Below are 11,111 nucleotides of genomic sequence, written 5' to 3' on the forward strand. Positions count from 1 at the left end.
AATGGAAGATGAAATATTATTGGAAGAAGAAGGATTAATAAGGTGGAATCATTTAGATATTTAGAAACTATGATCTCTAATACAGGAGCTTTTGAATTGCAGGATATTGAAAGACTGAAAAAAGCAAATCAGTCAATGGCTAGGTTAAGTAAAATTTGGAAATCAAATCACCTGAAATACATATACTAAATCAGGCTATATATCAGTTAAGTGAGGTCTGTGTTACACTATGGATATGGGTTGTGGTATGACAATGAAACTATATCCAACAGATTTTGTAGATATGAGAATAAAGCTCTCAGAAGGATATTGGAAGTTAAATGTCTGGACAGAATTAGAAACGTAACTATAAGAGAGAATACTAGTGTGCCATATATGGATGAGATCATGGTGAGGGGTAGATGGAGATGGTTTGGTCATGTTCTTTGCACTCCCCAAGCGAGATTAGTTCACCAAACTTTTAACTGGGCTCCACAAGGGACTAGAAGAGAAGAGCCAGGCCTACATGGCTGAGTACTATAAAGCATGAAGTAGGAGATGGTGAGTGGAGTAGTATTACTCTAAAAGCTCAAGATAGAGACGACTGGCGAAATTTAACCGAGACCGTTTGCGTGAATAGGGTTAAGAGGAGATGATGATGATAATGATATATTAAGAGTATTTATAGTAGATGCGGTAGCATGTGTATTGCTACCATTATATGATTGATGCAATATATTATTTATTGAAAATTGTTTTGCTAGTTTATCCTGTACAGATTTCATTGTATCTAAAAATTGTATTATTTCATTATTATTTATACTACTGCGAGCGAACCGCTAGTTGTGAAAGTTAGAGAAAAAGACTAAAACATAATTACAATAAATCATGCCACGGGGCGATGTGCGACAAAGAATTGTTAAAGATTTAAAACCAATCTTAGATTTAGTTATAAATACATACGAAAGTTTCTTATAGTGTGATTGATACATTAATTAGTTACGTGTGTTTAGAAGTTATTACAAAATCCAATATTATCGATGGTATCTACCCCTTCATCAAAATACTCTGTATTGCTTAAATTCAGACTGCGTAAAAGCATTGACCTCAGGGTAAACAAGTTATTAGTATCTTTTGTAAAAAAAGTATCTAATTTAAAACCATTTTCATGTCAGATTATAGTTACATCAAAAATTAATTGCAATATGGTGGTTTTCATGTTTTGAGGTTTCCACAAAAGCTTCTAATGCTAAAATTCCCAATGTTCATTTCCACCACGCCTCTGAAAATAAGCGAGATCAATACTTATTCGCGCTCTGGTTTTATATATAACAGGGTATGAACTAAGCAACAGAGGATTTAACACATTTTCTAGTTGATATGATTATATGAGTCCAGATATTAAATGCAGTTAATTCTAATAGTGTAGCCATCATCATTATACTGAATACTAAACATAATTCTAAAAGTTTTATTCCATCTGTGACCAGACATGGAATGATCTTCCTAATCTGACGATTGAATCGGCGGAACTTCATAAGTTAAAACTTGTAAATTATTTTCCGTTAAACTTGTTAGCATGTGTCGTTTTATAGTTAATATGACTGGTCTGTTTTTAACGTCGTTACTCATCTTTAAATACTTTCCTTGTTGGAGGCCGTGGGCTCATAGCCTCCCTTATTTCCAACTGGGGTTCTAGCACTGCTATTAATAGTAATGATTATATACCGATACAAGAATCACTTCACCTTGATTGTTTTTATGCTATTCATTTGTTTTTGTATTAGAGATGGGATTTGGATAACGCTTCGAACACTACGTGTATAGCAAACATTTATTTAGAAAAGGATAATGTGTGATGTAATTAGTATAAAAAAAAATATATTGCCCAAATTTAAGCATAATTCATTGTTGAAACCTATTGGCACTGTTTAAAAAAGCGTATTCATTAGTATTTCCGTGATCTCAGCTAGAAGGCAGAAACAGTGTTAGTCCCCTATGATGAAGTGTGATATTTTTTATTTACACCAGAGTCAAAGGCCCCCCACCCCAACCGGGCTTTGCTTAGGGCTTTACACCATCCATTATCTCTGATCAGATTCAACACTTTATATCGATAGCTTTGTCATGGACTTGAAAGAGCCTTACACTTTGCAGTATTCTTGATTCAATTGAATTGTGTGGCTCAATAAATACCTTTATTTAAATAAATAAAGGTATTCATTGAAGGAATGAAGAGCCGAGAATTATTATTTTAACAGTATACCAATAATGGTGAGCTCGAAAGTAAAAATTATGTGAGCATTCAGGTGTCAGGATAATAAACTAAGAGTTTGTATCCGTAACTCCAGACTGTACTGCATCAATATTTGGAGTTTAGATGACGCAGATGTATTTATCCATAACAAGGACCATATATCCGTGTCCATAATAAATGGGTTTGATGCTACCATGGAATTATGAACTCGTCAGCAATGTCTGTAACTAAAATGCTATAAGCGGTTATTGTCTGTCTTTCATCTGACGTAGGTTGCGGTATTGTTTATAGAAATTCTGTAGATTGTTGTTAGAACGTTTTATTGGCGTTGCTTTATCTTCCCTGTCTATTTTGTGGAGATGTGTGTGCGCGTGAGGCCCTTTTTTGTCATCGTCTGCCTTCTCTGCACAGTGAAAAAGATAAGTATTGGGTACACGTTGGTATTTTTGTGGCTTTACAAAACAAAAGTTTATCACCGTCAGAAAGGACGTCTAAATATTTCGATAAACATGCACAGACGTCTACACACACAGATTCAACCCTTCCACCCCCCCCCCCCCCGTCTTTCCTAAGTAAATCCCACTGTTTCGGCAATTTGTGGTGAGAGTGTGGTATCAGAGTGTACCTCTCAGGGTACCCCCCTCACACCAGGATGTGTGTGTAATATAAATAATATATATATATATATATATATATATATATATATATATATTATATATATATATATATATATATATATATATAGAGAGAGAGAGAGAGAGAGAGAGAGAGAGAGAGAGAGAGAGAGAGAGAGAGAGAGAGACTTGCTCTTTGTCATGTAGTAGAGATTACTACAATACAAATGTTGATATTTTTTCCTCAAGAATTTGTATTTCTCGCGAAAATATCAGCTTGATGAAATCGCTGCTTGAGTAAACGTAGATGAAATTTAAAAGAAAGATTTCTAAACCTACTTTAACTTTTGCTCGGCAATAGTTTTTTCTTCGAGAATTCATTTGACAGCTGCTGGAGAGCTTAAATGAATTTTCTTGTTGGATGTTGGTGTTATTTAGATGCCATTTGTGTTAGTTTGTAAACCCTATCATTCTAATAAGAAGATTACCAACAATTCGTAAAAAAATTTTGTTTCCTGTAATATATATGTTACGTTCTTTAAATATGAGACTGTTGCCCTGTGTAACATTTAAAGATTAAATCAAATATATGATAGCCATTAACTGAAAATCTTCCGTAACACATCGGTTCATGCAGTCATTAGGTGCACCATTGAATTTTTTTTTTTTACTGTAATAAAGTAGTACGTCCATGTTAACGTCTAATTGACTAAGAATAACTTATTTGATAATGTCCCATGTTTTAAAAGTTAACTGATGTAGCGATAACCTTTTGACATCGTGGTTGACGTATTTTTAGATTTTTTGCCGTTACTCTCTTCAACCTGGTATCGGTAGTTTGACGTGTTTTAAAGGTAACAACCCCTTTATGTGATAGCCTACTCCTCTTAACTCATCGGGTTCGATATGGAATCCTTTTCGTTACAGCTTAGGTATTTTGTAGTTACAGTCTTTAACCCTGCAAAGACACTAACGATGGGTAGTTGTTAGGTCCATTGATTGGCGAGATAGTAATAAAGTACATTGGATCCTTCGCTGGGTACTTCACATTTTTCATTTTTACACACATACACCAAATAGTTTATCCTATTCTTACACATTCCCCTCTTACCTCATGCATCTGACACCACTAAGATAACCGAATAATTCTTCTTCACTTAAGGGGTTAACTGCTGCAGTAAAACTGTTCAATGGTTATTTTCTACTTGGTAAGGGGAGAGGAGATTCTTGAGCTATAATAAGCAGCTTTTCTAGGAGAAGAACACTTCAAAATCAAACCATTGTTCTCTAGTCTTGAGTAGTGTTATAGTTTCTAGTCTATACCATGATCTTACACTATCTTTGGTTAGAGTTCTCATGCTTGAGGGTACACTAAGGCTCTCTATTCTATCTACGTCCTAATTTACTTTCCTCACTGGGCTATTTTATCTGATGGAGCCCTTGGGTTTATAGCATCCTGCTTTTCCAACTTGGTTTGCAGCTTAGCTAGTAATAATAATAATAATGATGATGATGATGATGATGTGTACAAAGCTTCAGAATTGCATGATAAACGTATAAAAACCTTTGCCACAGCTTGATAATTATGTAGTCTTTTTATCTGAAACGAATGCACTTCAATTTTGTCTTTTGCTGTCTTCAGAACGGCTTTCAAACGCGATTGCAGTTACGCAGATCCATCACCTTTGATTTCTCATCTCTTCTTCAGCGGTGCGATTGCATCTAACCTATTATTTGTTAGTTTCAAAACAATTTCCCTGCACCACGAAGTTGATATATTGCGTTATGATAGAAATAAGTCGATTGTATTTACCTGAAGCGTGATATCCGCAATTGGAAACTTGCTTTTACAACTGTCGGTGTCCTAGAAACTCCCGAGTAAACCTTAAACTATCTCATTATAATTAACACTGGGAAAATGTAGATTCTGACCTCATAGGAACAGGTTTATTTGGCAAAGCTTGAATAAAGAAGATTATTTAGTAATCTCAGAGTTGTTATGTGTACGAGGACAGAGTAGAATATGTAAAGATTATGCCAGACTATTCGGTGTATGTGTAGTCAAAAGGAAAATTAACCGTAACCAGAGAGAAGGATCCAATGTTGTACTGTCTGGCCAGTCAGAATACCCCATAACTCTCTAGCGGTAGTATCTCAATGGGCTGCTGGTGCCCTGACCAGCATACTACCTGACAGTAATAAAGAATTATAATAAACATAAAGAAGCCACATTGTGACATTTCATAGCTATTCTGTTTTCAGTTTCTTTTATTTTTTTATGATCAAGATTGTTAATTTCACGTTATTGAAAACAGAGTTCTTTTCTTCTTTATGGTTCTTCCATTCTCCAGGTTTAAGCTTAGTGTTGCCATCTTATTATCCTTCTCTTGTGAAATGTACTGAAATATGTTGATGCTAAAGTTTTTAAATCATTTAGCCCTCTCAATTTAATTAAAACATCTGGGGATCAGTATTAAATATATAATTTCATTTTGGAAAAAAAAAATAGAAGCTTCGCAAACTCCGGAAAAAAAAAACGCTTCTATGAATTCTTTGTGACGAATATTTACAACGTGTCTAATTCTTCATTTTAATTACGGTGATTATTTTTTTGGGGGGGCCGGGGGGGGGGGGTCGCGGTTTCATAAATGGAGGGATTCAAGTTACATGCCGTGGCTTTCATGTGCGTTATAGTAGATATACTGACGTTGCAATTTACAAAACCATCTAACAACGGTGACTGTGAGTGCAAAGATAACGACTTTGTAACGTTGATATTGATCAACTTAATTGAGATCATATGTTGAAAAGTGCATGGAGGAGTAAGCATTTGTTTATTGTCGAGTTTTGCTTCTCGTTTAGTGAAATGTTCAGGTATACATTAATTTTGTCCCTATTATTTTAGGATTGTTTTAAGGGTGTTACATCAGGAAGAAAGTTTTTTTTTATTTTAAGATTGCACAATTTATTCTCTTTTAAAATTCTATCAATAACATTGTGTTATTCATGCATGCGATATTTAAACCATACACAGGTTATTTTACCCTTTAAATATAAACATAGGTTTTTATGTGACATTGCTTTTCCAATACGCTACTATCAAATTAGTGTATTACGAAAGCGATCTTTACATTAATTTGATCTGTTTTGTCTGTAATATATTACTTAACCCAAACAAGGGTAGCGTAAAACATCCCACTGCCTTATAGATATTTCATCGGTAGAAGTACTTGAAACTTAAGGTCATTCAGATGATTTAGGAAATAACGGAGAGGCAAGGAATTCCAAAATTAGAAAGTGGTAGGTCCGAGGAAAGGATCAAAGTAATTTACCATAGAAATTGTGGTTTTTATACACTATTTAAGGGATTATGAAACCTGCTTTATGTCATGGAAGTAATTCTTTTTGAAATTACTATAAATAAATTGTATGCCTTATAAATTACGTTTAAATACAATGTACTCGCATGTCTCTCCATAGATTGTATACAAGTTGGAATAAAGAGAAAGATCAAAACATTATATATATATATATATATATATATATATATATATATATATATATATACATTTAGACGTGTTTTCCATATTCAATTAAGCCATATATTCTAATACATTGTCTGGATTCTCTTATCGACCTCGGGATCAGGGCCCCCAAGCGGAGCCATTCAAAGACAATAGCTTCTGCCTGGCTGGGAATCGAACCCTGATCTAGGAAACTTGTATCACAGTTTCCCGGACCAGGGTTCGATTCCCGGCCGGTCAGAAGCTATTGTCTTTGAGTGGTTCCGTCTGGGAGCTCTGATCCCGAGGTCGATAAGAGAACCCAGGCATTAATGTATTAGAATATATGGCTTAATTGAGTATGGAAAACTCGTCTAAATGTACAAAATTTATCATATATCTATCTATATATATATATATATATATATATATATATATATATATATATATATATATATATATATGTATATATATATATATATATATATATATATATATATATATATATATACATACATACAAACAATATCCCAAAGTGAAAAAGTTAATCCATATGTAAAAGTGTTTTGTAAAACATTTATAATAGTCTGTCGTCATGTTTCTTTAATTTCATATCTAATTATCTACATAAGTGTTTAATGGTTGGTTAGTATCTCTGTATATGACTGTCTTGTAAGGTATGTTTTTAAACATGTCAAACATCTAGTTATGCTAATGGTTGAAATTAATTCATTTCAATATGATCCTTTGACTCCTGGAAGTGATTGAATATTAAGAATTGCTTAAGTAATTTCTGTATGTTTTTCTCTTGTATCTTGTTTACACTTACGGCAGCAAGGCTTTGAGAAAGGCATTCTATTTAGCTGGGTGCCAGCCAGCCGGCAGCCATAGGCCTAACGGCTTTTTTAGCTGTTGTTGTATTTCTGTTGTTTTCGGCCTTTAGTTGTTGTTTCCGAGGGGCTAAGAATGTGAGCGCTGTGTTCATTTTTCTCTTCCTACACGGAAATCATTATCGGTAAATTGGCATACTCGTTGTTGCCATAGATCTCCGGATGATTAGACTCACTTGAGATATCTGTGAACTTTCTCTACTACTGTAGATCGGATAATTAATATCGACTTTAGTAGCCTGTTGCCTTTTTTAATTAGATAACACACTCTCTCTCTCTCTCTCGTTTCAGAAATAGTAAAACATTTAAAGTGGTCTGAATATACCTGTACAAGCTATTATTTCATTTTATATTTCAAGCCTTTATTTTCTTAAGAGTAAGCCTTTTACAAGTAAAACTTTTTTCATATAAAGGCTGGGTGTATTTATTAATGTCGCTGATACTGCAATGGAATATATCATGAATAAAGTTAGCATGTAAAGTACAAAATTGGGAGATACAGTATATTGAAGCGTGTTAACTTGGTCAGATTATGCAGTTGAATTGTATTAGTAGGAATATTGGAAAGTGATAAATTCGATATAATTTCTTATTTAAATGGATAGGGTATGGCAGCTCAATCCCAAGATTGCAATGCATTAGTAGCAAGTCTAAAAACGAGTTGTTCTTATGCCATTAATTTTGTGGGTCACCCACTGTAAGTAGTATGTAGTGGAGATTACACACACATATATATATATATATATATATATATATATATATATATATATATATATATATATATATATATATATATATATATATATTTAAGTTATGAATGAATGTATGTATGTATATTTTATGCATATGTGTGTGAATATATATATATATATATATATATATATATATATATATATATATATAATGTATCTATTTATGTGTATTCATAGTGTATGTATGATTTTACACATGAGGGTCTTATACTTTCAAATATTTAACGAAGTATTGAATTACCTTAGGAATAGCTTATCCAATTAGGGAATTATTTGTAACAATTTGAATTTTCCCTATCTTTATCTAACACTGGTTCAATGATGATTGTAGACACATTAAGAGGACCAGGAGGCCTTATCATCTTTTGAAAAGTAACAGATCAGATTTGACTTGAAATAAATATACTCAGCTAAGAGCTGTTGCTCAGAGAGTTTATGCTTCAATTTAAAAAAGGAATACATTACAACCATAAAAGAAACCCTTTCTGGTACAACATAGTGGTGGGCTACCTTAAAGTCTGCACTCTTTGGCATAGACTTCACATTCCTCTTTTAGTTAAATTCCAAGGCTCTGTCACTCACTTTCCTAAGGAAAGTGCAACCCTTTTGGCTGAGGGGTCTAACAGTAAGCAGAGTGATGAGAACCTCGATCCTCTTCATTCGTGTTTTCCTGGGGCTGAGCTGACTACAGTAGTTTATGCATTCGGTCCTATGAGTTTAAAAAAACACCGGGTGGACCTTGATGCTTATGTAGGTGTAGACCCAAATAGTATTTTTCCTTTAGTTTTTATAAAGACCGCTGAATTCTTAGCAAGAATTTGTTCTTTTTGCACTTATTGGGAAATTGGTAATGTTACTCCGTTAGGTAAATGTGTTTGTGGTATCTCTATTTCTGCTGATTAACTCCCAATTTCCATAACTCCTATGCTTTCTAAAGTTTTTGAAAGGCTTTTGGTGAAACATCTAAATAGGTATGCTGATAGTAATAAAGTGTTCCCTAGTTTGTAGTTAGGGTTTTGCAAAGGCCTTAAAACATGTGATGCCCTTCTTACGATTGCCATTGCTGTACAGAAATTCCTTTATTGTGGTCAGGAAGTTTGTATGATTGGCCCTGATTTTAGTGCTGCCTCTGACCGTGTTAATTATGAGGCCGTTGTTTTCAAATTCAAACAGTTGGGAGTAGGTGGGTCTTTTCTCAGCATCATTGTTGAATTTTAAGTAATAGTTACAAAGGATATTTGTTAATGGGCACCATTGTGAGTATAGGAATCTGATATCTGGTGTTCCCCAGGGTAGTGTTCTTGGCCCACTTTCATATTGTATACATGGCATGTGATTTGGCGTAGAAAACTAGCTCTTGGTTTATGTATATGAAGGAGATGCTGCGCTCTTTGCATCTATTCCCTCTCCTGAATGTAGGTCATGGGTTGCTGAATATTTCAATAGAGATCTAGTTAAAATTAGTACATAGTGCAAATTATGTTGCATGAAGTTGAACTCTATCAAAACGCAAAGTATGATTTTAAATAGGTCTAGGACAGTGGCTCCTCAGTATTGAGATTCATGCCTTAATAATGTTTCTTTAACTATAAAACTTGAAAATTTTAGGTGTGATTCTTGATTTCAAATTTATTTTGAGAAACACATTTTGTTTCTTCTTCAATTGCATAAAAAAATGTCTTATAGATAAAGCTTTTTAAGATTTTCGGTGATCAATCTATTCTGAAGAAATATTTTAATTCGTTCATTCTGCCTTGTTTCACGTATTGTTTTCCTGTGCGGTCTTCAGCTGCCGAATCTCATCCTAATTTGTGGGACAAAAACTGGATGTCTATTGAATTTCTTATTCCTGATATAAAGTAGATATTAATCTCTGGAACCGTCGTTCGGTTAGTTTTTTATGCTTGCACGTATCCAGTTAGTTCCGACCGTCTTCCCTTCTCCGTCGTAAGGCTCAATACTACACAGAATTATAGAATTTTTATTCCAGCAGAGACCAGATTGTGGAATGATCTTTTTAATCAGGCAATCTGATGGATTGAACTTCGTAAGTTCAAACTTGCAGCGAATGTTTTTATGTTAAACAGCCTGACATGAATCTCTCATCATAATTTATATAAATGACATATATACTGTATGTCAACGTTGATATTTCATATTCTCTATTAATTACTTTTCATATAGTTTATTTATACCCTTTCATCACTGGGTTATTTATCCCTGTTGGAGCCCTTGGGCTTGTATCATCCTGTTTTTCCAATTTGAGTTGTAGCTTTGCTAGTAATAGTAATAATAGTAATAATAATCTGACCTTGCTATACATATTTCTTTTAAATTCGGGAATAGACACCAGGGGAAAGTGTATGTCATTAAGATACTTTATCAATAGTTACAGTGAATTCAATATAGACATTTTACGTACAAATATGCATATGTAATTTCTCATTCTTGATCTCGATCTTCATAATAGCATTCAGATCTTCCTAGATTGAACCATCCTGTATACAGTTAATCCTATCAGTCTTGCCTTCTTCATCATAAGGTTCAACACTATATAGTATTCTGTAAGTTTTATTCCAACTGTGGCCAAATTGACTGTAGAATCTGAGAGACTTCAGAAAATCAAACTTGTTGCAAATGCTTATGTTGAAAAGATTGACATAAGTCTCTCCATAGTTTAAATTTAGAGGCAAGTTTTAATGGGTTTTATTATCAGTGAGGGGGGAGAATGAGATATATGTAAAAACAAACTTACCGTTAGGTATACAAGCGTGTGTTAAACACGTGCGGTAAAAAGTAGTAGGCCTATTATAGTTTTTTTTTTTTTTTTTAGTGAGGCAGATTTGCACGCAGGGGTGCCTTTTTAGCTCGGAAAATTTCCTAGTAACTGATTGGTTGGAAGCATTTTGTCCGAATACCATTATTGTTTTCAAATAATTACCAAGTAATGTGAATCGATACTTATTTACTAAACTAAATTTCTCCCTCAGATAGAGGTTTTGTCAATAAATAATGTTAACAAATAAATATATTATAAAGTATCGTGATTGTAAATCCATATTTAATAACAGCACCCGCCGAAGTCAACGAAGGAGCTTCTTTTCGGATGCACGCTG

The sequence above is a fragment of the Palaemon carinicauda genome, chromosome 1 (assembly GCF_036898095.1).
Source record: "Palaemon carinicauda isolate YSFRI2023 chromosome 1, ASM3689809v2, whole genome shotgun sequence".
NCBI lineage: Eukaryota > Metazoa > Arthropoda > Malacostraca > Decapoda > Palaemonidae > Palaemon > Palaemon carinicauda.